Here is a 4,746-nt window from a genome sequence, read left to right as displayed (position 1 = left end):
TGCGTTCGGGAGGACGACGGTTAAAACCCGCGTCCAGCCATCGAGACTCCGATTTTCCATGATTTCCCTAAGTCAATCCAGGCGAACGCCGGAATAGCTCTCTGTCATCAGGCCACAAGTGGCTCATCGGGACCATCCGACTGCCGTGTCATCCTCAGATGAGGATGCGGATAGGAGGGGACTGTGGTCAGCACACCACTCTCCCGCTCGTCATGATGGTTTTCTGTGACCGGAGCCGCTACTATTCGTTCGGGTAGCTCCTCAATTGGCATCACAAGGCTGAGTGCACCCTGAAGAATGGCAACAGTGCATGGCAGCCCGGATGGTCACCCATCCAAGTGCCGGCCATGCCCGACAGTTCTTAACTTCGGTGACCTGACGGGAACCGGTGTATCCACTGCGGCAAGGCCGTTGCCAGAACGCCAGAATGGTTCCTTTGAAAGGGCATAACCTATTTATTTCCTCATCCTTGACACAATCCGAACTTGTGCTCCGTCTCTAATGATCTAGATGTCGTCGGGGCGTTAAGACAATCTTCCTTGCTCCTTGAATCAGTGCTGATATCAGACTGCAAAGGAGCGTAAAGACTATAGTCGGACGGCAGGCATCGTACTGGAATGAAATCCACATTAGACTGGAAAGGAAATCCGTACGTGGAACAGAATGAAATCTGAATGGGGTGACTCAATTTGAAGAGAAAGTGCATACCAGGCCCTCAAACCAACTCTCTACACGACGTTCCGGTACAAAATCCCTTTCTGCTCCACCTCACCTTTCATCTCAACTTATCACTGGCTGGCGATTTTGGAATCCCGTATGGTAGACATATGTTCCTGGCTCCTTCTCTTCATTCATCGTTCCAGGGTGCCGTCTTTCTACCGCAGTACCTCAAAAGTCTCTAAGCTCTTCTGTTTGCAGCTATCGTTTGTGAACTTTTGCTTTTCCGTGTCCCGCAAAGCTCACAGCCTTCGCGTTCCGTGAAGAGATCTGCTTCGGGGCTAGGCTGTCGACTCTCGGCGTGTCTCTAAGAAGCTTACACACTTGAGTGAACTTGAATAGCAGTTGCATGGTTGAACACCCGCATAGAAATAGCGCACCAATTTTGTTTGTGACTTACGAAGAGGATGTGTTCAACTGTCTTGACGCGCTGTGGTGCCCGAAGAAAATACAACACCATCAATGTGCTGTGGCAAGAAGGTATAATACGAGGCCTGTTCAGAAAGTAAGCTCCGATTGATTGCCAAATTGAAACCACAGTGAACATCAGAAATGTTTTACTTGTAACAATTAGCTACACCTTTCAGCTACTTCTCTACGTAGTCGCCGTTCTGACTTAGACTTTTGTCATAGCGTTGTACCAACTTTTCAATAGCCTCATCATAGAAGGCAGCCGCCAGTGCTTTCCGCCAATTCTCCACGCTGGCCTACACCTCGTTGTCTGTGTCAAAATGTTGTCTTCAAAGACAGCGGTTCATGTGACCAGAGATGAAACTCAGGGGGAGACAATTGCGGACTGTATTGTGGGTAATCTCACATTTCCATTTGAAAACGATGCAGGAGCATCTTCATTGCCCCTGCAGAATGCGGCTGGGAATTGTCTTGAAGAAGAAACAGCACGACAGTTATGTAATGTTAGCTGCATAGCTTCAGGCGAAATTTCTCACCAGGCCCTCGTACTTGGCGGCAGACACTATTTTCTAGACATCTTTACGCACTCACTGCGAGCTCAGAAATGAGAAGAGCGACGTGATGCTAACTGGGGTTATACTAGAGACACTACCCAACACATCTGTGCAAAGCTTTATCGGATTTTCATAGTCGTTTCCATTTCGCGACCGATCGGAGCTTACTTTCTGAACGCCCCTCGTATGTACATACGTGCACATACTGAAGGGTGGTAGCGTTAATGATTAACTTTTCACAGCCACCAGCCACAACATGACGTTCAGGAGGCCTGTCTGAGCGCTCTGTGTGTCGAGTCAGCAGGCAGTAACTGTGCTGTGTTCAGTTTGTAAAATTCATTATAGGGAACAACCATTACCCACTGACGAGTGCGTATACCACTGGTGAACAGTGTTGGCGATGTGAATGGTGTTGCCGTGCGGTCCTGAGAGGAGCTGGTTGGACGTATCGATAGAGTCCTGCACTTGTTGGGCACAATGTATTGGTGGCGTGTCAATGTTTTGCAGTGATCTGTGGAACATTCCCATCTCTATAGAACACGTTCTGGACATCAGCGTTGTAAAGTTGCACGTAAAGATCGACTGACCGTGCGACCATCGGTAGGCGGCAGAACATCATCCAGCGACGAAATCCGACCTTATGTTGCAAGTGCTGTGTCATCAGGGGCCAATGGAAACCGTCTGTGTGCAGATCACTTGTGCCTCTGGCGGGTCTGCCACTTACATCACGACAACCCCAAGCATGGCTACTCTGGTGTCGTGAAAAAGTTGACCGGAGAGGAGAATGGCATTCTGTTGCCTCCAGTGATGATAATAGGTTGTGTCTGCACTCGAGTGACAGAGTATATGTTGACCTGATTAGTCACTCATCCTAGAGTGCATTCACCCAAGACACACAGGTCGCATCCCAGGCCTCATAGTGTGGGGAGGCGGGGATGTCAATTAAAACACGGAGTCACATTTGGTACTTCTGCAGGATAAAGAAACCACTGCTCACGCCATTGCCCAGATCGTTATCCCCGTGCTATTGCTATAGCTTCAACAGTAAGGTGATGTGCTTTTCAGCAGGACAATGCACGTCCACACTCAGCTGCCACGCAACGCCCTCTTCTTGAAGCAAAACGGCTGCCTTTGACAGCAAGAAAACCAGGTCTCTCGTTAACTGTAAGTGTACGGGCATGTTGAAGTGGGAACTTACCTACTCTCCAGGACTTGAAAGAACCATTGCCAAATTGGAACAAAAAGCACAATATGCTTGGGACCATCTTTTGCAGCATACCATTCGTCACCTTTAGGGTGTTTTACGTGCGAGGATGCACACCTGTTCTGCCACGGTGGAGTGGGGATTCACTGTGAATAGATTCAACTATCCGGTGCCCTTTACTGTGAGGTGTGTGTTTTATTTGGTTTGAATTTGTTAACGTATAGCCACACAAAAATGAATTTTCTGTCACCGCACTTGTCAATAAAATGGTTATGAGGGTAATGCATTTTTTTCAGCAATGTGTTGATGTTAACTTGTCCTTAATCCTCATGTCTGCCCTCACAGTCTCAAAGCATCCACTGGATGAGACAGTCTGAGTGGGAGTGTGCAGAATATTACTACAACAGCAGTAATCTGCAACAGATCAATCTAATTAGTGTATCATGTCCTTTAAGGTGACTGTGTGGCCGAAATAACATGTGGTTTTCATTAGTATAGTAAAGTATTGTTCTCGTTGACCCAATTTACCGGCGAAGCATGTACCTGAAATATTTGAACTGCACCCGCGAGTATTGGGAACCTTCTCAAATTCGCGACAGCTGCGGTTCCCACGAGGACGCTAACAGCCGCTTTCCTTGACTACCTGTCGACTATTACGTAGCCAAGATATCCGACACCAATCTTCCGCGCCCGTGATCGCCACTGTTTGCCGTGTGGCGTGGGAGAACGACGGCGCGAGGGCGACAGTGCATGGGCGCGTACAGAGGTGTGGTGTGCGTGTCACGTGTTTGCCTGTCCTCGAGCAGGTCGCTTCGTGCCCTGCTGCGCCGTGCCGCTGACAATATTGGCAGAGCAAACAGGGCGGTGATTCCCCGGCAGGCTGCGCAGTGGCAGTAGCTCGTCGCGAACGGACTGCGCCACCAGACCGCCCCAGATCAAACCGTACCAGATTTCTCCGCGCTCTGGGACCTACCTCCTGTGCGACTCTCTCTGCAATCTCCGGAAGTCGCAGATGCAAGCGTTAGTGTGGTACCAGTGCAGATGCTAAACATTTATCAGGAAACTGGTAAGCAACACTCGCCTCGGTACAACTTTGAAGCACAGTGTATGAAAAAAGAGAGAAGCCAGGGGAGGAGGAAATCGTATGAAACTTCTGAGATAGTGTGTAACGTTATTCCAGACATAACAAATTTGACTAAAATTAGAAAGAACTTGGCAGTATGAGCCCACGTATCAGTATGACGTCGCACTTGGCCTGGATGCGTGTACTCATTCAGTTGAGAAGAGCATCATAAAATCCTTGTATCACCTCCTCAGGTAAGCTGGCACACAACTGTGGTGATTAATCTCGATACCTTGGATGCTGGAACCCAGTGGACTGGTCACACAAATGTTCCATCGGTGAGTGAACTAGGAATCTTGCTGACCACCTGAGTACCTCACCATCACTCACACAGTTCGCAGAGACACATACCAAGTGCGGCGTACCGCTCCGCACAACGGTACGTCACTGAGATCGTGCGCGTTCTGTGTTCCATCAAACGCTATCAATCGTGACCTGAATGGGTCCCCGCACCGCGACACCAGGATTAACACCACTGTACTTCTCCAAAGAAAAATGGAGGTCACCGCCCTACTCGCTGACGAAAGTGGGCCGGAGAAGTGCAGAAGCCGGCCGCGGTGGCCTAGCGGTTCTAGCCGCTTCAGTCCGGAACCGCGCAACTGCTACGGTCGCAGGTTCGAATCCTGCCTCGGGCATGGATGTGTGTGATGTCCTTAGGTTAGTTAGGTTTAAGTGGGGACTGATGACATCAGATGTTAAGTCCCATAGTGCTCAGAGCCATTTGAACCATTTGAAGT

The 4,746-nt window shown here is 49.3% G+C and overlaps 1 pseudogene; it reads right to left on the bottom strand.

Annotated features, from left to right (window-relative positions):
* Window positions 1-298: 298 nt before the first annotated feature.
* Window positions 299-416, bottom strand: LOC126227751 (5S ribosomal RNA; annotated as a pseudogene).
* Between the last annotated feature and the right edge of the window lie 4,330 nt (window positions 417-4,746).

Source organism: Schistocerca nitens, unplaced genomic scaffold (genome assembly GCF_023898315.1).
Source record: "Schistocerca nitens isolate TAMUIC-IGC-003100 unplaced genomic scaffold, iqSchNite1.1 HiC_scaffold_338, whole genome shotgun sequence".
Classification (NCBI taxonomy): domain Eukaryota; kingdom Metazoa; phylum Arthropoda; class Insecta; order Orthoptera; family Acrididae; genus Schistocerca; species Schistocerca nitens.
Note: the sequence above shows the minus strand (reverse complement) of the source record. Positions and strands in the feature narration are given on the sequence as shown.